The sequence below is a fragment of the Hibiscus syriacus genome, unplaced genomic scaffold (genome assembly GCF_006381635.1).
Source record: "Hibiscus syriacus cultivar Baekdansim isolate YM2019G1 unplaced genomic scaffold, ASM638163v2 tig00110893_pilon, whole genome shotgun sequence".
Taxonomy (NCBI): domain Eukaryota; kingdom Viridiplantae; phylum Streptophyta; class Magnoliopsida; order Malvales; family Malvaceae; genus Hibiscus; species Hibiscus syriacus.
Genome location: NW_024062901.1, coordinates 8813650 through 8838534, shown reverse-complemented (window position 1 = coordinate 8838534; position 24885 = coordinate 8813650). Strand labels below are relative to the sequence as shown.

Sequence of the window (24885 nt, the reverse complement as noted above, 5' to 3'; positions counted from 1 at the left end):
TTTAGATGTATTTTTTTTAGCAAAACAAAGTGCTAAGTATCGATAATGTATGAACTAGGATTTTAAGAGAGGAGAATCGATACCATGTTCAAGGAATATCAATATTATTTATCAGGTTTCAAAACCCAACCAAGTACTTTCAAAACTGAGTTTGTTTTTAAAACATAAAAACTAATTTTAGTATCGTTATTCAAGGTTTGGTACTAATACTTAATTGGAGTTATCGATACTCGTGAGGTTTTTAAAATCATAGAAGCTAAAAATGACATCGACACTCAATGAGAGTTTTGATACCTTAGATTTGATACGAATACTCATGTATGAATATTGATACCAACAATGAATAACTATTAAATCTTTAAAGTGAATAAATAAGCTTAAATAATTAGAACTCGATAATACACGATTGTTAAGAATAAGAAATATTATGAGATGAGTCTCATAAAATTTATGTCTTTGTTTGATACTCAAAAAATAATATGAACACTTTAGTTATTTATGTACGATGATCATCTATCTTGTGTGTGGTGAGTGAAAGGAAATCGAAGCAAAGAAAACGATGGACATTCAAAAAGTAAATCGATCAATCCTAGGATCTCATGCATATCATACTAGTTGCTGTAAAATAAAGTTGTGGGATTACCTTAATCTACAGTTCGAAAATCCTATTGTATTGTCTCTGATTCTCTTTAGATCTTTAAAGTGATGCCATTCTAAAAGACGACCTCCCTCTACAAGTATCCGCATGTGAACGAATGATGAATGGTAATAGAATACTAGTTCTAATGCGTTTTCTCAAAAAAAATTGTTTTTGTTTAGTTTTTGGTTATGGACGGCTATGGAAGATTAACCTTTAACCTTAATTATATATCACGTATATATATGATTTAATTAGGGTTAATTAATCCATCATTTTTTAAATCATATTTAATTTAAAACTCTTTAAAATTAAAATATAACATGATTATTATTTATCTAAACACTTTTAAATAAATAATAATAACATATTTCATATCTGATAAAAAATTCAAAATCATTCAAATCCTAATTTTATTTAACTATATTATTTATGTAATGTTATTTCTAAATCGAATCAAAAAATAATAATAAATGAAATGTTCTATTTAAAGAATACGAAGTTAATTTATTTAAATTCATAATATCTTATAATATAATTTTAAATAATCTCATTATATTAGATTATCATTTATAGTAATAATCACGATCTTTCTTATCCATTCTAAGTGTGCGACCCTATATAAAATCACATTTGATCATACAAGTCATGGGTGACCTCTAGCAAGACATTATGACTACCCAAGTTAAATGAAAAACTCATGATCCGAAACAACCTCAATACAGTTTATGCCATAATCATTTTATATCGCGATGTCATGATAGAATATAATACATGGAAAATGTCAACCTTATATCACTCTATCTTCAATTTCTCGATACCCACTTGAACTGATTAAATAAATGATATTGATCTATATCAACTCACGGCCATGCATTTTTCACTCTCAAGCATCGATTGGCAGTAAGATATCTCTCTTATGGTAAGAGGGATAAATTCCACCTTGATCACTCACATCTCACTACATGTTTCATGTCATGTTCTACCATAACCTTTATAATTATCCGATTAAAGACAATGTTTGATTATGTCAAAACGTAATAATCATCATGTTGAGAACTGTAGTAATTTCACGTCCAATGATTTAATGACAAAACTGTTTTGAAATTAATATAAACTTTAATCCATGTATTAATCTCAAAACTAGTGAGTCCAATATATATTCTCAACAAAAACATATGAATTTGATTTGAATCTCATTCACGTATTCATCTAATGAATATCTATTAAATTTCATACCAATCTTATTTTATTATTGTTCCCACAATAATAATTTATTAGGGATATTTAGAACAACTAACAATAGTATTCAAGGATATTACAATAAAATTGCACACATAAGATAATAATAAAATTTAATAATCAAAATAACATGTCCATACAATATGTCTATAGCACTAATGCTAATGGTGAGTTATTTATATTTTTTTAATATTTATGCCGTGGCATACAAAGTAAATTAGCTATAGGTTAGTCGGATGTATATTATTGATATTATGGTAATCTAAGCATCACCCGAGATATTTGACATTTATGGGGCCAATGAATGTATGTACTTAATGCTAGAGCGATCTAAGTCTTATTCAAAATACTTGATGTTATGATAAGCTAGAGTGATATAGGTCTCATCCAAAGTATATGATGTTATGATAGGCTAGAGTTATGTGTGGTTATGAGTTTATGAGGCATCAAACCTCATCTCGATACTTACATATAGGGATGGGCATGAGACCCGAACCCGACTCGATCGGGTCGGGTTTTTAAAAAAAATCAGGTTCGGGTCAGGTCGGGTCGGATTTTATTTCTTTTGAATGTGGTGTTCGAGTCGGGTCGGGTTTGGGTTTGGGTTTAGGGTGAAAAAACCTGACCCGAAAAAATATATAATTTTACCTTATATATTTAAGAATAATTACAATAATACCCCTCTATATATTATTTTTTTCAATTAAGTCACTATTTTTATTGAATAAAAATATTTTTTTATTATTTCGGGTCAGGTGAAAACTTGTTTTGATCGGGTCGGGTCTCGGGTGGAGGACTCCTTATTCTCCGGTGGGGTCGGGTCGGATGGACCAAAAACCCGACCCATGCCCATCCTACTTACATGTGTGTATGTTGATTTATATTGTATTGGTGATCTTTCTTTCCTGATTATACTTGATGGCATGTTTACTTTTTGAAATGCATATACTATATAGTAAAGTTATTATTGTGTGGAACTAAGCGCATTAGCTCAACATTTGAAATATTTTTATTTGTAAGTTTTTAGATGTGGATTTGAGGAGTACAAAATTTTGACTATTTCTTTATATAAAGTACATTATTGATATATGTGGTGGATATGTATAATCATTGACATTATTCCATATCTGAGTATGTAACTATTTTTATTGTGCTTATTATAATTATTTGGTTTGTAAAATTAAAATTTTGTATTTTGTATAACATAAATTATACTTATTTATTTTGATATGACAATTATATTTTATGTTCAATAAAAAAATACTTTAAAAATGGTTAGACATTCATATGACATTTGAATCATTTAGATTTGAGTTCGACCGATTTAAGATATTACATAACTAGTATTTGAACTTTTATGTTTTGAATAGGATCATAACATGAGAAAAATAAAGTTTATGTTTTCTAACAGGAATTAAGATCGCACAATTACAGTAATTTTACAGAATAGTTTTCAGTTAAAAATAAGTGTTGGATTGAGATTTCCAATTATAAAAGATTATATCTGTAAAAACTATGGAGTGAATGAATCGAACTTGAACGAATAATGAGTTTATTTTATTTTTGAAAGTGTTTATATTAGGTTCATGTTCGTTTAAATTTTCGTTTATTTATTGTTCGTGAACATGTTTGTTAGATGTTCGTTTAGTGTTCAATATTGATTTAGCATTCTTGAATATATTCATTTAGTGTTCATGAACATATTCCTTTATAAGTTCAAAAATAGTGAAATCGCATCACTAGTCTTTAAGCTCCCTAGGCTTCACAGTTTGAACTCCAAAATTCACTCTATGTTCAATTTAATCTCTATATTCACCAATATTTAAAATACAAAAAATAAAATAAAAAGGAGAACCGGGAAACAAGCTTATAAACAAGTTTTCAAATAAGTTTGTTCATGGACATAAATGAACCAAACATATCTTTGTTCATATTTATTCATTTATTAATGAACATATATTTTATTCATACTCGTTTATTTAATTTAATTTAATAAATAAATGTTAGGAATGATTAAAAAAATAACTTTATTTATTCATTTATACCAATGGTCAAAAGTCAAAACACACTTATTTTAACGGTAAAATAGTACTTATTGGTGGTGATGCTGAGCATTTGCGTTGATATTGAGTGTATGACTAATCATCTTTCTTGAATGTTGATTCCAACCAAAGACAAAGCAGTATTCTTTTGAATTAGATGATTCATAACACCACTTCTGTTTTCAAGCATAGATTTAATAAAGCTCAGAAAATGACCGGTTATTTCAATTTTTTGACCACTTAAAATAATTAATATATTAAAACTTAAATACATCATTTTATCGTCCTTTTCTCTCTCTCTCTCTCTCACCACCCCCACCATCTCTATTATCCTTCTTTTATGTTCCTTCTTGCAATTCAGCCAAAAAATGGTGCCTTTGCTTAACCATTTATCTGGTTTTCCATCAGCCTTGAAGACAAAAAAGATGGCTTTTATTGCAAAGGATTGATCTTGAACCTGAAAAAAAACAAAACAAAACAAAACCCAATTCCTTCTTTTCGGTTTTTAATCGTTATCATGGGAAGTAAATGGAGGAAAGCTAAGCTGGCTATTGGTATGAACATGTGTTTATATGTACCTCATCAAAAGCTTGAAGACTCAACACCATCATCTTCATCAGCATCTATTGCTAAAGCTGCTTCTCTATCTCCAGTTTCTCCTTCAGAAAACGAACGCCGCCCTACAACTCCGACCCCTTCCTCTTCCGGGCTCCGGCTGTCCAAATCCAGCCCAAAATCTTCCAAGGTTTGCATGTTTTTCCGTTTTCTTACCAAATTCACTTCATTTTTACTTCAGAATCAAGATAAAGTTACTTTTTCTCCATTTTCTGAAGTTGGTTTTGTTGTTAGTTTTGAATTTTTTTTTTGAAGGAAAAATTAATTATTTGCAGTTTCTGCACTTGTGTTAATGCTTTTTCCCCTGGATGGATCTTAGAGGAGATTTTGGTTGTTAGTGACTAGATTATTTGATTTTCGTCACTAACTTAATCATTTCACTTCTTTTCTAATCCATGGTAGTGGGATTTATTTGAAAGGTTTTTTATTCATTTTTTAAAATATAAAATTATTCCTATTCTCAATTGTAATCTTGATCTTTGAATAATGGGGATTCAGTGTATGATGAATTATGGATGTTACTGTCCACCATTAACAACTACTATATATGTTGCTAACTTTCAATTTACTTTTACAGACTGCACATGCTTGATTTTTCATATATATATATATATATATAACTTTTTTTAGTTTTTCGTGGATTTAGGATCGAGTGAAAATAAAAGATTGAGATTAACTTGTTTTTTTTTCTATTGAATAACTACCCATTTATTACTGTTAATTTCAATCTCAGTCATTTATTTTTATTTAAACAAGAGTCCGTAAAATGGTTGGTTTCCACTTTCAAGCTTGTTATCATGTAGGATAGGTTTGGTAGGGAAGGGGTAGTGTGTTATGGTGTGAAGATTCTGAAATTTCTGAAGATGTGTATTTGTTGACTTGTTATTTTCAACTCTCCCATGGGTCCATAAGGAGGCCATGTGGGGTGAAGGGGACTAGTCCCTTTGAGGACCATTGCCCTTTGGCTTATTAGAAAATGGAATACAATACCCTACTGTAAGCTGTACTCTCTCTTTTTCTTTTTCTTTTTCTTTCTCCTTCACCTTGATGGGAAAGTGATTTGTCTGCGCATCATAACTGCACTACTCCACACAAATGTTTGTCTCTCCTTTTCATGTTCATTTTTGAAAGGCTGTTCTTTGATTCAATTCTGAGCTTTTTGATTTGTTAAGCTTCAGCATGAATAAAGGACTAATGGGAAAATTAAAAAATTAAAAGTGAAAATATTGGGGGGCTAGACCTATCATTTCCACATCTTTTGATGAACTTTGCGTTTTTCTTTTTTGGTTATTTTGTTGAAAGGGTCATCATTAGTTTCAGGGGATTATTGAGTTTGCTTAACTGTACCTGTAAGCATTGGTTAGGTTATTATATATATATATATATATATATATATATATATATATTGCCTTAGTATATTATTTGAGCTCAATAAGAAAGAAAGTAATTCGTTAATGTCATATTTCTCACAAGACAACCCTTTTGTTTTCGTTGAATTTGCCTTTACAACCTTTGACTATTTACCATTGACCTACTATTTTGGTTTTATATTAAGTTCCATAGAAATTTCACTGCATATCATGTGGATAGTTTGCTTTCTATTTCTTCTTATCATGCTCCAATCTCAATAATAGAGCTGTATGATGACAGAAAGTGTTGATGATGTGCACTATAATGACCTTTGAAAATTTTGCGATTTTTTCCGAAACACACAATGGTGATACTGTTGTTAGATGATAGTTTGGAGCTGAGTTGGATATGGATTTAAACCAAATTTGAGAAATTAAATTTCTGTTTAAACTAGAAAACGTCTGCCAACTTTGATGCTTTCGAATTGCAGCATGCTCTCTTTCGTCCTTTCTTCTCTCTAAATCCAGTACTTGAGATACTTGATTTTCTGATATATTGCTTGCTTGCTGCTGCTGTGATTGTCTCACGTGAACCATTATTTTATCTTTGGCTATTCTTTTGTTTTTGGTTGTTAATCCGACTTCTGGAATTAACATGCATTATGGTGAAATAAATGTTATGAAGTGTAATCTTCTCTTGCAATTTGTTACCACTTTTTCTAGCTTCCTTGGCGTTTAGATTGGTGACGGGTGTTGTGGGTGCATGCTAAAGTTTATCTGTCGTTTTTTCGAGCTACTGAATTGTATTTAGGACCTGTTTGCCACGTATTCTCATCTGCTTGTCATTCGAAACTGCAGAGAACCTGTTCTATATGCCTGAAGGCAATAAAACCAAGCCAAGGTCATGCGACTTTCACCGCAGAATGCTCCCATTCTTTCCATTTCCACTGTATAACTTCTAATGTAAAACATGGTAATCAGATTTGCCCCATTTGTAGAGCGAAATGGAAGGACATACCCTGTCAGAGCCCCACTTCAGATCTTCCCAATGGAAGGTCTAGAATCAACCCAGGAGATTGGCCACGAGATGATGCGTGGATTACTGCGATACGGCAGATGCATTCCCTTCGGTTAGATCCAACTAGGCAGATTGCTCCACTCTTTCATCACTCTGAACCTGAAACATTCGATGATGATGAAGTCCTCAATCAACAGCTCGAGACAACTGAGGAAAATGTCTTTGCCAGTGATGCTACTAAGAATAACTCTAGTGGCACAATTGAAGTTAAAACATATCCTGAAGTGTCGGCCATTCCAAGAGCAACCAGTCGTAATAATTTTGCGATATTAATCCATCTCAAGGCTCCCTGTACAAGTGGAGGGATAATAGTAGAAATCAAACTATATTATCCCCTTCAACTCAAAGTTCTCGTGCCCCGGTTGACCTTGTAACTGTTCTTGATGTTAGTGGCAGCATGGCGGGGACCAAGCTTGCATTACTGAAACGGGCTATGGGGTTCGTTATACAGCATCTTGGGTCCTCTGACCGGCTTTCGTTATAGCATTCTCCTCCACAGCCCGTCGCCTCTTTCCTCTTCGCCGTATGACTGAAACAGGCCGGCAGGAAGCATTGCAGGCTGTTAACTCTCTTACTTCAAATGGTGGGACAAATATTGCTGAAGGGCTTAGGAAAGCTGCCAAGGTAATAGTAGATCAAAAGTGGAAGAATCCAGTTGGAAGCATTATACTGTTATCGGATGGGCAGGATACTTACACCGTCGTAAGTCCTGGCGGAGCACATTCCCGGACAGATTACAAATTACTTCTCCCTGCAGGTCCCCGAATCCCTGTGCATGCGTTTGGGTTTGGTGCTGATCACGATGCTGCTTCAATGCATTCAATTTCTGAGATATCCGGGGGTACATTTTCTTTCATTGAAGCTGAAGGTGTGATCCAAGATGCGTTTGCTCAATGCATTGGAGGGCTTCTAAGTGTGGTAGTGCAGGAGGCATGTGTTAAAGTTGAGTGCACTTACCCAGATGTGGTAATTAATTCGATAAAGGCAGGGAGTTATCGAACTAGCGTCTCAGCTGATGCCAAAACGGGTTCTATTGATGCGGGAGACTTGTATGCTGAAGAAGAAAGAGATTTTCTGGTGACAGTCCATATTCCAGTTGACGAATCCATTGATGAGATGTCATTGCTCAAGGTTCGATGTATTACCAAGACCCCATATCGAAAGAAATGGTGTCTATGGAAGAAGCAAATGAAGTAAAGATCCAGAGGCCAACAATAACTGGACAAACAGTAGTGTCAATGGAAGTAGACCGGGAAAGAAACAGGCTCCGCGCCGCAGAGGCTATGGCCGAGGCTAGGGCTGCTGCTGAACATGGTGATCTAACTACCGCTGTCTCTCTGCTAGAGAGTTGCCGCAGGGCTTTATCAGAAACTGATTCTGCTCGGGCCGGAGACAGATTATGTGTTGTGCTATCTGCAGAGCTAAAGGAGATGCAAGAAAGGATGGTGAACCGTCGAGTTTACGAGTCATCTGGTAGGGCTTATGTGTTATCGGGTTTGAGCTCACATTCCTGGCAGAGAGCAACCGCGAGAGGTGATTCAACCGACAGTACAAGTCTCGTTCAAGCTTACCAGACCCCTACAATGACAGACATGGTGACGCGATCCCAGACCATGTTCTTCGGCAACCCTCCACGACGGAAGCTTCGACAAGCTCAGTCATTTCCAGCCCGTCCGGAGCCAAGGTAAATCATCAGTGAAATGTTCAGAACATTCATTTCATCTCGGTTTTATGAACCTTTTTTTATTTTTGTTTTTAATTCTTGTGGAATATGTAGCAAGGTATAAGTGGGTATATTTTCTTGTTCTGATATGAAAAAAAAAAACTGGAGATGATTGAAATGTGTGATGTAGGAGGTGAGGAAAAGTGAAGATGGGAATTAAGGTTTATATGTTGATAAGGAAGGGGTATAAGAATGTAATTGTGGGAAACTTGGGGGTGAATTGTTCACTTAAATATGTGGTACTGGAATGGTATATTCTGCTTTCAGTTCTTGTTTCACAACTTTTCTCTTGCCTAATACTGTTAATTATTTTTATAGGATCTTAAAAATAATTAAATCATAAAAATTAAAAGATTAAATGTTTAAATTTATTAATTTTAAAATTCAAATATCTTAACATGTAATTAAACTATAAAAATTTGGGATTAAGGTGTAATTCCATTAATTTTAAAATTCTAAAAAGGTTTATATTATAAATAAGAACCTAACGTGTACTTTTTTTCATCTAAATACTCAAGGTACTTTTTTTTTGTCAAAATAAGTACTTCAACTTATTTTGTTGGTTAAAATAGGTACCTAAAGTATTCAACTTTTTTTCATCTAAGTTTTAAAAAAATTGACATGCGGCATTAATTAAAAAATATTTTAGGTAATTAGATGAAAAAAAATCAAATACTTAAGGTACTTATTTTGACCAAAAAATATTTTAAGTACCTATTTTGATAAATAAAAAATAAGTTTAGATACTTATTTTGACAAAAAGAATATTTTAGATACTTAAATGAAGAAAAAGATATATTTATGTACTTATTTGTGATATATTCATTTCATCTCGGTTTTATCAACCACACATGGAAATAGAGAAATTCGAATTTACTTATTCGAATTTCTCTATTTCCATGTATGGTTGAGGGAAAATAGAAACAAGAACTCATCCAAATATTTACTTGACTGCTCCCCTTTTATCTAGGTTTAATAGATGACCAACGAAGAGAGGAACTAAGTGGAGAAAGACGAGGGTTGTTGCAAAGTAAGAAGGATGAGAAATTTAAACATTTGATGGGTTATTTTGAACCAGGACCTTAGTCATGGAATGCATAAGTTTTAGGATTATAATTGTTATTATATTATGACATGTTACCATGTCAATTAAAAAATTAACGGTAAGTGATTAAAACAAAATTGAAATTGTAACATTAGGTATAAGGATGGCAACGGATCGAGTTAGGGTCATGTTTTTGATCAACCAACCCAACTCGAAAATATGTATTCTCCACCCAAACTCAATCCAATTCAATCCAAAAATTATATATCCTCTATCCAACACGACCTGACTTAAAAACTATATATCCTTCGTCGACTTTGACCTGACTCGAAATTTAAAGTATAAATTCGACTCGACTTGACCCAACACAGTATAAAATAAAGCCTTAATTAAAATAATAGTAAATTTTTTAATGAAATTACATTATTATCCACGGGTCGGGTCAGAGTTTTTTCACCCTCCACTCGATCCCGATCCGACCTCATCCCTTTAAAAAATTGACCAAGTTTGACTTGAATCCTTTTTTTTTTAAATACGACCCTATTTGATCGGGTCAAGTCAAAACCTATCGATTTTAGGTTAAATTGCTATCCCTAATGCCTGTATAATTATAAAAAAAATGCTTGAGTGGCCAAAACAAAAATACATAAATATGTGGGTGACCAAATATATAATTTACCATATTATTATTATGTCAATATTATTATAATATAATAAAAAATAGTTTATTATTATTTTAGTTATTTTTCACATATTTGTAAAATATTTAGTATTTTATAAATTATAAGTTTATTACTATTGTATGATATTATTAAAAGTAGTATTATGATATTAGTCTTATTATATTATTATAAATTATATTGCCATGTTAAAATAATATTATTGTAACTTTACCGTGAATATATTAGTTGATTTTATTTGTAACTTCGATGTTTTATCACAATGGTCCGACCTGAATACCATCTAATACATTAGTGATATACATGCTCGTGGCTAGGTTTTCGGGGGTCATGTACAAATTCTTATAAAGGGGCCCTATTTTTTAGATATATTCGATTTCGGGACAACAATAATGGTGTTTTTAAAAAAAAAAACGTCGTAATAGGTCCATCTATAATGGTGTTTATTGGAAAAACGCCACTATATATACTTTTTTGGGCTTTTTTTGGATTGCATAATAATAGTGACGTTTGTTTTAAAAAACGTCGCAATAAATTCATCTATTTGGAAAACGCCACTATATATATACTTTTTTGGGGTCATTTTTTGGGGCTTGCGCTGTCGCACAATTCGCACCGCCCCAACCACGCCCCTGGTTATATAAGTAACTCAGAACAAAATATACCTAAAATCATGCATCTCTATTTTTTTTTAATTATTCATCATTCATAATCAGCCAAAGCATTACGAGAGAACCTCGACAAGACAGGCCAACAACATAAACAGTTCACGATAAAACAAAACCACCCAAGGATTAGCAAGGGCTAAACAACTTCTGCAAGTTCCTAATTCCTACTTATTGATTCACCATAAACAGCATCCGTCGAGTGCATCACCTAAGGAGGTTGGAGATATGTGACCGTATTCAAATTGTCAAAACCTGCAAGTTTCGTAAGTTGATCCATAATTTCATTTTCGGAACGCCGAACATTAGTTCCCATTGCTTCTTTTGTAATTCTGTGATAAAATGCAGAATTATTAGATCACCCGAACAATCTTTTAAGCTATTTACCATTTGAAACTAAGCTAAACAAGTTTATAATCATAGGGGCAAAATCATCAATTCACATTTATTCGAACAAACAAGCTCAAAAATTCAATTTAAACACATCAACAAACCAATATAAACCTACACAAGCATCCTGCAAATTTTCATTCAAATTGGGTTTCAAAAAATTATTAGGGTACGTTTGTTTCACATAAAATATCTTTAGGAAAATGTTTTCCTTATTTTCTAGTATTTGGTTGTCACAAAATAGATTGGTCAATATAAAATAATTTTTAGTCAATAGGATTTCTTTAGCATTTTTTGAAAAAATAATTCACTCTCTGATTTTCCATAATTCATTTTATATATTTAATATTAATATAATATTTTTGGTATTTATAATCGGGTGAAAAACGAATCGAATCGGGTGATTAATCAGTGAAAAACAGCTTATCGGGTTCGAATTTTGCGAAACGGACCTAAAAAACGGTCTCAGTACGTCAAAATACGTCAGGACATTGTACCAGAAAAATGTCAACGACGATCAACGGTAATCAACGACGGTCAACGGCTCAGCGGCTCGGCTCAGCTCAGCTCAGCTCAGCGGCTCAGTCGAAACTGGTCCAGTCGGTTCTGCTGGCAAACGCCGCCCACGCATAGGGGGCGGCGCGTGCAGCGGCTTCGATCGTCGATTCAGCGTCAAATTTTCTAGATTTGTAGATCGAAACCTCGGAAGTCTCGTGCAAGTGGTATTTTTCATCAAAACATAACGGATTATAAAATTTAAAGCGTACCAACTTATCCGACGGTGGCCAACGAGTGACAACGACGGTGTAACAACGGCGAGATGATTTCGGTCAGGTTTTGAGCGCACGGTGATGGTGAGTGAGATGGTGTAGGAGGTGTGATAAACGGGTGGTCGGATCGACCGGAATCGACAGAAAACCAACGACGATCGAGTTAAAACCGATGAAACTTCCGGTTGATTTTTACGGCGAACGGCGTCGATTCACGACGGAATAGAGGTTGGATTTTTTTCGTTCAATGGTGAGTCTATTGGTGGTTTCGGATCGACGAACAATGGTCGGACAGTGGAGAAATCAGAGTTACAAAAGGTGTTGACGGGGGAGAGGAAATTGGGGGAAAATCTGGGAAACCTAAGCACGGGGAAGGAATTTATTTTTAACACATAATAAAAATGAGTAAATTCATGATTGGGTCCCTAAATTTCTTGCACTTCATAAAATAGTCTGCTAACTTTGCGATTTTACACTTTAATCCTCAATTTCATCCAAAATATCACTTAAATTCAATACTTTATCATTTTTAAAATTTAGCCCCTAAATTGGGATGTGACACATCGGTTAAATGAATCTCCTTTTAGCTCTCATTTTCATGGATTCAAAGAGTTAATTTCAATCTCAAGATTGTCAAGTATAAACTAACACACTCCACACCAGTCCATATCACCCAACGAGTGGAGCTAAAGCAACATCACACTTCCATATGTCCTAAACGCCTATAATACCTTATTAAAGTTTAAAGACGTGAGTATACTTAATCTTAAGGCATACCTTAAGATCTAAAAAAGAATAATATAGTAATAAATTCATATTACTCTATGTAAAGTTTGATTTCATGCACATCACTCTCATATTCATACATAAGTTTTGATTTCTTAGTTGGTTGTCATTGAATATGCGTTTAAATAGAATCATTTCATTTCATATGTGTGTACTAGTGTGTCATATCTGTTTCATATCATATTCATATTATATTCATATTACATTTGTTCAAAACTGGTGTATCAAAACATAACATTCATACTTACATGATGAAATTTCTTTCTTAAGAACATAATGCATGTTGTTAATGAATTGAAATAACTTAAACTAAACAAATGAATGATCTTACTTACACTTAGAACTTAATTTAGGTGATTAGCCTAACCTTAAGCCCCCAATTAACACCTTGCATTGCAAATGAATATGATACATGCATCACAAGCCAACCATCAAAGAAAGATGGACTAACTCTTCCGCTTGGCCCAATCACCCATGACCAGGTCAAACTGCTCAAAGACAAGCTTTAGATCGTAGTTCAAGCCTTCATCGGTAAGGGCCTACACGCCCTCATAGAGATTGAAGACTTCGAGGAACGAAATCCATTAATCCTTCTTCCCACATCTACATGAATCATCACCACTCAAGTTGAGTTGTTTTGGGACCAAACTATAATACCCTCAAAGATATTCCCAAAAATACTTTTAAATTCCCTCAAAAGGGATCATTTTGTAAAGTTTTGGATGTTATAATCATTGTTTGGAGTCGCCACCAATCATTGTTAAGGTGTGATTGGAACACCTAAAATCGGGTAATTTTAATAAAAAATACCAAATTTGGGTCTACGAAAACCAAAAATCAGGTTCGGGAGTAAGTTACGCGGGGGAAGAATTAGCACCCTCATAGCGCCTAGAAATTGGTACCTAGTCAATTATCCTATATTTAAAATTGGAAATTTTGAGTTCGAAGTTTTATTTAATTTAAAAAATCATTATGGATGCCAAATTTGGAAAAGGATCTCAGTTTACTCAGATTAATAACGACCACCCTCAAGCATGTAATACAAAAGCTTTGGTATTAATCTAAGTAAACAAACATTGCCTTAAAGTTTAAGAAATCATGATATATGTTTTAAAAAGAATGTTGATTTACTTCGGGATTACCAGTGGTCACCCTTGAGCATAACACGGAGGATACATTATTAATTATAAATAGATATTGCTTTATTATTTTAAAATCAAAATGCAATCACATAACCATTTATAAACCTAATTATTCTAGGTGGGTTAATTAAGACTTTCCTAACATAAAGTGTCAAATTATGCAAATTAAAGAACCTATAGGACTAAACCTAAAATGGAGGCTCTAATATTAATCCTAATTTATTTTTAACCAATTATTAAATCGAATAATCGAAATAGTCCCTCGAGTATGTTAAATCGATAGCCAATTCAGATTACTCCCTAAATTAAAGGACTAAATCAAAATTTAACTTGAAGTGGAGGCTCTAATTAATTATGTCAAATGAATATATAATTAAAAAGTTCAATGATTAAATTGTAAAGAATCTAAAATCAAGGACTAGGATATAATAATTCAAGAATAAAATCATATTTTAAAATCAAGTACACTAAAATAAATAATAACTACAAACATTTAAAGTAACAAATAAAAGAAGACTACACAAACGAATAAATGAATCGGTATAAATGCATATAATAAAGATTGTGGCCAACTCTATTGGAAAAAGAAGAAAAAAAATAACTACAAGTAAACTTTACGAACATATTAAAATATTTAACATACCATTACAACATACATAGATACCATTTATAAGTTAGTATATAATGAATGCAAATTATAAGTAGGAAAGATGTAAAACACCTTAATTAATTATATACATCTAACTAACTAAAATTATAGCATATGTTTATGGTATAATACGCGCTTGTACATTGTGAGCTGTAGTGTAAACATACAAAAAAAAAGGGACAAGTCAAAAGAATGCATATCATGGCTAGTGAATTACAGCAGAAAGTAAATGAATTATGGAAAATAATTTATGACAAATAAATATCATAGTGAAAATATACATCTGACCAAATAAATTAATGCCTAAATAAAAGAAACAATAAATTAAAAGGCAACAAAATCATGTGTATATAAATACTTACATACAATATGAAATATAATATGCAATATTATATATAAGTAATATTTAGTATTATGATGGTGTTTAATTTATTTTTGTATCGTAGCAGTATTTAGTATGTCCGACAGCTTGGGTCGTGCTCCATAACCTTTAGGGGCAGTACAACATTTAGGTTCATTGGTGTTTTCAAAGTCTATATAAACCATTCATTAATCCAAGTCTTAAGGGTAATTAGGACTTTTCAATACTCGAGGTTATTTTAGTCATTTCGCAACTTAAGGTCATGTTGATCATTATATTTGATCCAAGCATATGCATTATATCTGGTAATTTGATCTTCAATCATTTATTCAAGAATCATAATCCTAAGCCCTTTACCATCTCAGAAGTCGTGATCATATACCAGGGTTTTCTTAGCAAAACAAACCTTTAACATGTGATAAAGTAGTTTTATTAGGTCAGGAATAGCTTTCAAGGTTATTTCCAATTTCAGGGGTAATCTCTATCATTTTTACATCACAGGGGTATTTTCGAAATTTCTTATCCATGTATATCTGACATTTAACTTTTAACAAAAATAACCAGAATTTACGGATCTTAAGTTTAATTAATTTATTGATTATTCACTAAGTTTGGATTTATTTCTTATTGATCTTTCAATTCTTTATACGAGTCATCTGAGTCTTATTCAGTTAACTAACTTTATACCAAATTCAATTCAAGACTAGCAATAATTAACTACACATAATTGCCCGATCGTTACCATTAATGCATTTACCAATTATCAACGGATTTCGTAAAAGCATAATGTCAAAATGGTTTTTTTTTCAAAGGGGGAAAAAGGGGGGTCTCGTTTCGAAATAATTTTTGGTGATCGATTACTGATAAAATATGGTTCGAGGAGTTACCACTAATCTTTGATTAAGGTGTGATTGGGCACCCAAAAACATATTTGACATTTTAATAAAATATTAATTTTAATTAAATCAACAAACTTGTGGTCTACGTTACCAAAATTCGAGTTCGGGAGTCGGTTACGTGTGGGGAAGGATTAGCACCCCCTAAATTGGTACCTAGTCGATTAATTAATTGTCTTTGCAATGAGATTTACAAGTTCGAGTCTAACTTAATTTAAGATCCCCTAAAATAATATTCTTTGAAAATTTGGATGAAACATAATAATATTTAATTATTTCCTATTGAGAAGAATCGATCTCTCATACCTTGAAGCAATTGATTCTTACTCCAATCGAAATAAAGAAATATTAAAATTTCATTCTAAAGTTCACTATTAATTCAAAATAACCACACCCAAAATAATTTTAAGAGTGAAAACGATAATATCTAATTATTTCCAATCGCAAATAAATGACCTCTCGCACCTTAAGAATCATTTATTACCCCAATCGAAATGAAGATATATCATTATTCCGTCTTAAAATTCAATATCGATTCGAGGGAAAATGATAATATCTAATAATTTTCAATTGAGAATAAATAATCTTTTGTGCATTAAAACAATCATTTATTGCTCTAATCGAATTGAGGAGATATTACTATTTCATCTTAAAAATCGGTATTAATTCGAGAAAAAAAAGACAATATCAAATTATTTCCAATCGAGAATAAATGACCTCTCATGCCTTCAAGCAGTCATTTATTACTCCGATCAAAATGAAGGGATATTAATGTTCTCAATATCGATTCGAATGTTTTTATTTTAAAAACCTATCAGGAAAACACATACAAAAATAAAGCAAATTTAAAGCATATATCAAGCAAGTATAATTAATTATTTATTTTTCCATTATTTAATGAGAATAAGGATGTTCAATTATTTAAATATCTCGAGAAGATATCTTAGATTCGATCTAACAGTCTTTTTCTTGATGAATTTAATTAAAAGAACATGATCTTTTCCTTAACCCCAAATTTTAAAATGAATTCAATTTAATTTGTGTCACTAAATGTGATAGACTTTCATTTTAAAATCATTGAAAGTAACTTTCTTATACGTTAAGACAGTCACTTTACGACAATATTAAAATGATATAATATTATCCTTAGTCAATTTATTTCGATTCGAGTCAAGTGATTCTTATGAGGGTATCATGCAAAATTAATTAGGACTAAAATGAACTAACATGCAAGCAACATGCAAAAATTAAAATAAAAAAAATAAGACTAAAACATAAATAATCAAACCATCATGCCAAAATTAAAACAAAATAAAGCATATAAGTGGCTAAAATAAGGATTTCCAATATTGAGAGCTAAGATTACAATTAATAAAAATAAATAAAACATGGGGACTAAATTAAAAATAAATTAAAATTGCATGTCCAAATTAAAATAAATAAATAAAATACTCGGGTTTGAATGACAATCATGCATAAACTACATGGACTAATTTCTAAATATTCCAAATTTTTCTAACCTAAAATATACATTCAAAATAAAAAGAAAAAATTACTAAATCAACCCTAAGTATTTTAAAAAATAAAAAAGTCACTACACATGACCAAAATCTAAAAACACGCTCAACATGCAGGGACTAAACCGAAATTAAACAAAAAAATATATAACAGGCATAAAAATTAGTAAATTACAAAAACAATCCCTACAAGTGGAAAACATACAAAAACACGGCTAAACTAGGTGGACTAAAGAGCAAATAAACCAAAAATTATATAGTATAAACAGAAATGGGTAAATTAAGAAAACGGTCCCTACACAAGACCACTTTGCAAAAAGACACGTAAGTTATAGGGACCTAAGTGCAATTTCCCCTAACTTGTTCTATATATACAACCTAATTGTTTTTTTTTTCATTTTAACTAAATTCCAAAAAAAATTAAAAGATTTTTTCTCTCTTTTCTTTTCATTTCGGTTGACCCACTGTCGGTTGTCTTTTTCCGTTGTCCGACCGCCGCACACGGTGGTCGAAAATCCCAAACTGACCCAAAACTTCCCCCGAGCCTAGATCTACACTCCTAGACCCACATCCTAGGCTAAAATCGCGTAAAAAAACTCCTTAATCACCCCGAGGAGTCCCTTAACCCTTCGACTACTCCACACTCCGACGACCTCCGACGATCTAACCCCGATGTCTCAGGTAACTAAAGATTTAACCCTCTGTTTTTATTTTGTTTCGTTACATGCAAAGCCCCCTAACACTTTTCAAAACCATAAAATAGAAAAAATAATAATATACCTTTCGAACTTTCAACTTTCTTTTTTTTATTACTTTTTCCGAAAAGGGGAACCAAGAGAATAACCCCCTTTTTACAACATAGTTCAGGTTTTATAAACCTCGGTTTATAGTATTTTTCTCTTTCTTTTTTTACTCTGAAACGAAATAATTACAAAGAGAAATCATTGTGATTTTTGCGTGTGGTGTTGTATTTGGATTGTGTGTTTGGTCGAGTTTGCAGAGGTGTGATGGTTGCCTTGCCATTTGTCTCTGCACTTCTGTCTTTGATTGTTGATGTGGTTGCTTGTTGCAGGGAGCTGTCGACGTTGGCACAGTGACGTCGATGGGAATGGGTGGCCAGAAACGTGTGGCAGCGTAGATTTATTCGGTGAACAGTGAAGGTGGCAGCGGCGGCGTGGTCTGAAAAACTAGGATTTCATAAACCCTAATTAGGTAAGAACGAGCTCAGGTTTGGGCCTGAAGTTGGGTTCCAGGTCTACCTGTAATTGGGCCTAGGTTTGGGTTAGATGACCATTTGTAATTGGGCCCGATTGAGCTTGTTTTGTAAAGCCTGAAAAGAAAAAAAATAAAAAACTATAATTAATAATAATATTAATATTAATGATAATAATAATAAATAAATGGAAGAAAACTACTGTCGACACATACAAAAGGTGATAAAGTATTACTTCAGATTTTCGAGCTACATCGATCGACCGTTTAAGCCTCATTCGATTGCCATCGAACTTTAATCAATTTTTTTCCCTCTATAAAATAACTTATTAGAACTAATAATAAATGGGGGACTTATTCGCTAAAAAATCAAGGACATAAGATTGAATGAATACTTAATTTATCAAAATTTGGACTAAATCGAATTAGTCTAAACTATTGAGCTATAATATATATAATTACATTGAAATGTAGGGATAAGGTCACATTATTACCTAAAATGAAGGACTGAAGCTGAGATTTGCCCGTCTCCCTTCTAGACACCCCCAAAACCACGTAGTTTTGGAATATGTATATATATATCAACAGTTAACTTCATCTCCCACATGCCAATTTCATTTCATTCCTTCTTTAAGCCTTCAACAATGCTCTGCAAGATCAACGAGAAAACTTCATCGAACAACAGTCGAATTCCGGTGACCACCACTTCGACTGCCATTTTCGGTACCGTTCAAGACCAACTTTACTCGTAAGCTTGAATCGTCCTCCCGAACATGAACATAAGGTATGATTTCCCAAAATCATCGTCGTTTGGCCTAGATATGAGGAAAACGTTTTGATTTCCATGGGTTAAATTTCATCAAACACCGTCGTTCACCATCCGATGATGCCGGTTCAGAACTATATCATTCTCGCCGTCAAGAACTTCCTCACCAATCGGATCTTGAAAACAACAACCGAATCACCAAAAAAATGGAACCCCCGTTCATCGACCGTTTTCCCTCTATTTTATTTTTCCTTTTCCTCATTTCAAGTATTGGTTGTTTTTTTTTTTTTAAATATACTTTGTATTAAGGAATAACACGAAAGTACACCACCCAAGACCTCATTAAAAAAATCTCCCTAAACCTATGTGTGGAAAAAAAAGAGTATAATTTTGGGGTGGAAAAGGCAAACAACCATAGTCTCTGTTACAACACAACAAGATACCGAAACAGACCATAAAAAACAACCATGTCAGGCTACATGAAAAGGATTACAAATAAATTAACCCACTTCAAACAGAATCAAAACAAGCAGCAAGCAACGGCCATGGAACTAGATACCATTTAATCAAAAGCCTTACTGGGTAAATGCAATAATCACCACCACTGAAACAAATAGAGATGCACCTTCATGAAAATGAGAACAACAAAAAAAATGCAGGAGCCTAGATAATTTCGCAAATGAAGCTTGAAAAATGGAGGCCAACGAACAGCAAGAGTCCTGAGCAAATAAGGAACGGTCAGGACTACTGGAAAGGAAAACCACAAACACAAAACTGATGAGCAACCGAGACTGCTAGAAACCAGATTCAATAAAAAGATGAGAAGTAACAGATTCATCTCTACTAATTGTGCGCCCGCATAACTCAGAGAACAAAATAGAACAATATCACCGCAATAGTAAGAGCAGAAAATAGGGAGCCTATCAGCAGAATCTAATTACAAGAGATTCATGACAACGAACAAAGTCTTGAACAATCGGAATCAACGACGGCCAGAGCACATTAGCCCATATACCAATTTGAACCATGGATAAGAAAAATATTTGATCAACCGAGTATGAATTCCCCTTAAACCTGATTTTATTACGACACAACTAAATTTTCCAGATCAAACCAAAAAAACCAAGAACCCATAACGAACGCAATTTCTTTTGATACTCTGGGAAACCCAAATCTGCAGCAACTCTTTCACATTCAATGGGAAAACAATATTAACATGTCAAACAGAACACCAACGTTGCCAAACCTGCCATACACACTCACATTGACATAAAACATGATTAATAGATTCTGGAGCTCGATTGCAGAAAGCACAAAGAGGATTAGCAGAACAGGAAACACCCACACTTTTCCAACTCTGTGATAACCGGCAACCTCTGATGCAAAACTTTCCACACAAAACCGGAGACTTTTGGAGGAACGAATTTACACCAAACCGTTCTCCAAATCGAATCTTCCGTTTTACCTGCAGAAGCCACCTTAGAACAGAAGGATTTAGGATAGAACCTACCATCAGCAGATCCTACCCATTTCAATCTATCAAAAGACGGAGCTAAACTTACAGCTCTGTACAAGACCAACAAAAAATCCGCCCAAAGATCTTTTTCCCAATCAAATAGATTTCTTCGCAACTCAATCTTTCATTCCCAGCCACCATTTTCCCAACACCCAAACTACTTAATCTTCCCTGATTTTTTTATAGCCAAACCAAAAATTCTCGGGAAAGAAGCTTTGAGAGAATTCACTTCCGTCCAATGCTCATTCCAAAAATCAATTTTAGCCCCATCACCCATAATGCAAAACAACTCACCATATAAGTCTCCCTCAATAGAAATGGCCGAATTGACTATATTACGCCATAAACACGATGAAGGTATTGGTTGTTATATAGACTTCTTCTCGTCTTAGCTTATTTTCCAGGTTATTGGACTAAGGGAGAAATGATCACCGTCCTTGCTTGATGTTGATGTCGAAGAGGTAACGGTTGTTGCCGTTACTACTGGCTCATTTGGTTAACCATTGTTGCCGTCGATTCTTCACCGGTGATGGGTTCGATGTTGGTCGGTTCTACTGAAAGTTTAGGCAGATGGGATTGACGAGCTAATTTGGGTCCAGTTTACTATTCCAATGTTGGAAATATTGATGGGTCGGGTTATGGCTTGCAATACATAAGTTAAAGGTCTTTGGTAACCACATTGGTTCCCACTTAGGATTCTCGTCCCCTAATGGTTCCTCAATTTTCCTTTTTAAAATTGAATATTGCCCCCCAAAATATCTTATAAATTTGTGTTTCTAAATATTTTGAATAAAATAATAAAAAAAAATCATTTGCTTTCAATCCTTTCTTTCAATCAATCACCCCACCATCACTTCGAAATGTATTATTCTAAAAGTAAAAAAAATCAAAAGCGGTAGTAGTAATAGAAATGCATAAATTCTATAATTATCTACCAACAATTTGATTTATTCGAATATGAAATACACTAAATTTTGAAAATAAAATACACATTTATCCATACGATAAAACATCTCGACGATTTTTCTCAAAAATCACATTTTTATTATATATTTATTTATCAGACATCCTTTTAGATATATTTTTTAATCTCATACCCTTTGCGAAAAGGTACGACCTATATATTGTGACTTACGTTGATATGGTACCACGTGCGATAATGCGTGTCCCATGCACTGAGCCTTCCGTGTAAAGACCGGGTGTTAGTTTTATAAAGTTTTTTAAAATTTTACCTAATATGTAATTAATTTTTGTAAGGGTGATTTTTCTGTAAAATGTTAACTTTTTTTATTTATTTTGTGTGTGAAAAAAACTTCCTACATTAAAATCTTTTAATCTTCTTTTGCAAATTATTTTATAACTCGACAAATTTTGATTTTTGCATGAAAAATTTATTGACTTTTAAAATTAATTGTTTAAAAATATAAAAATATTAAAATAAACTTTTAATTACAATTAAGGAATCAAATGAATTATTAGTCATTAATTATTATTTTTTAACGACATTTAATAATGTTTATTCATTTTCAATAAAATTAGAATTTAATCTTTATTTTATATTTTTTTAAAATTAATATTAAAAAGAATATTTTAAATATATAGGTGATATTTTTTAGCTTTACCTTATTTTTTTATTGAATTTTATTCACTTTTAATTTTTTTATTGAATTTTAAATATATGAGTTATAATTCAAATTAATCATTCATTCTGCTATTATTCAAATTAATTAAGAAAAATTATGGTAAAATGTTTCTAAAAGAAAAATAAATACATACATGAAAATCTAAAGATTTTTTTCTTTTGTGTTACTCTCTAAACTTGTAAGAAAATTCAATAAAAAAGAATGTAAAGCTAAAAAATATCACCTATATATTTAGAATATTCTTAATTTTAAAAATATAAAATAAATATTAAATTCTAATTTTATTAAAGATGAATAAACATTATTAATTGTTGTTAAAAATAATAATGACTAATAATTCATTTGATCACTCAATTGTAATTAAAGTTTATTTTAATATTTTTTTACATTTTTAAACAATTAATTTAAAATTCAATAAATTTTTTAAAATATATGAAATTTATAATTTTTTAAATTATAAAATATTTCTTATCATCATCATCATCATTTTGTAAAAGAAATACTAGTTGAAAAACTTTTATAAAATTATTCATATTTTAAATTACTTACCCTCAACGTTTTTCTATACTAGATTATATGTATTGTGTAATTTCATGCAAAAATCAAAAAATTCAAGTTATAAAATTATTTGCAAAATAATATTTAAATATTTTAATGAAGAAAGTTTTTTTCACACACAAAAAATAAATAAATAAAAGTTGATGTTTTTACACAATCACCATAACAGAAATTAATTACATATTAGGTATCATTTTAAAAACATTTGCAAAACTAGCATTCATTCTGTACACGCGGCACAAGGCGTGATGCATGGGTCGCACCTTTTAACACGCGTAAGGCGCGGTGCATGGCCGTGCCTTTCTGCAAAAGGTGTTAGATGGGGAAATATATTTGAAAGGGTGTCTGACAGAAATATATAACGAAAATGTGATTTTTGGGAAAAATCACCCTCACTTTCTAATTTTAGGTATTTAAAAATATTTAAGAATTCAAAAATAATTTTTAAAATATTCGTTCGATTAAAATATATACTTTATAAAATTCTCGATACAAAGTAGTTTACAACTTATTTAGTATCATATTTAAAAAGTCATATCGAGTAACTTTAACTTAATCCTTAATTTTTTAAATTTTATTCTCAATTTCATTTTCAACTTCCGCACTTCTTATTTTAATCTTTCTGTTAAATTTAGGGTGTTACAATAGGACTTAGTATCAATACCAATGTCATAAATTAAGCAAGAAACTTAATTCGATCCAAGAGTTTGAGAAGGGTCAAGGCCATTAGAACTCCTCTAATAAAACTACAAGTGAGAAGACTATGGATACAACAATCTCTAAAAATTATATGAATTATGACGGCATAAAACTAGTTACTGTGTGACGCTTGAGAAATGACAATGACATCCAAGTTACTCTAGTAGTATGATGATTGTCTGTGTGATTAGAATATTCAGATATATCCCAACTATTGTCAATGTACTTCAATTGCTAGCTGAATGCAGATGGCCCAAGTACTCAATGGAGTAAGCTGGTCGGATGTATGTTTCCGATGCAACTCCAAATCTCACCCTAGATACCTAAAGGTATCATAGGTAGACTAGAGGGGTGTACATCCCGAAATGTAGAATCCTCCGACCACACCATGATGTCTACCTCAACTTGTTTTTATTGTTTCTATATGCCGATGTCTCTACCTGCTAGCATGCTCATATAGTGAATACATATGGTATAATACACTAATAGCTCATATAGTGAATACATATGGTATAATACAATTATTAGTGTGGCAATAAGTTTGTGAGTTCAGCTTTTGAAATTTATTTTCTTGTGTAGGTTCTTAAGAGATCTCTTGAGGAGCGTTATAGCAGTTAGTGATTCCAAATTCATCGAGGCATCAGCGTACGTCTTGAGTCCTTTATAGAGGACATGTACTATTATAAACATTCATGTATTCGAGTCATAACTCTATTTTGAATATACTTGATATGTATTTTTTTGGAATGTATTGGGAGCTCCCTACATTTGTAAAATTAAATATTTATGTTTCCACATATGGTTTATTTGATTATATATTTTGAATGATGTTTAAACTTCATTTTAAAGAGTAAAATTTTGAGTTAACGACTTTAGTAGTTACATGTAATGACTGTTAAAAAAC

At 32.2% G+C, this 24885-nt stretch overlaps 1 pseudogene; it reads left to right on the top strand.

The window, feature by feature from the left end:
* Positions 1-4226: 4226 nt before the first annotated feature.
* Positions 4227-8904, top strand: LOC120145512 (annotated as a pseudogene).
* The last annotated feature ends 15981 nt before the right edge of the window (positions 8905-24885 follow it).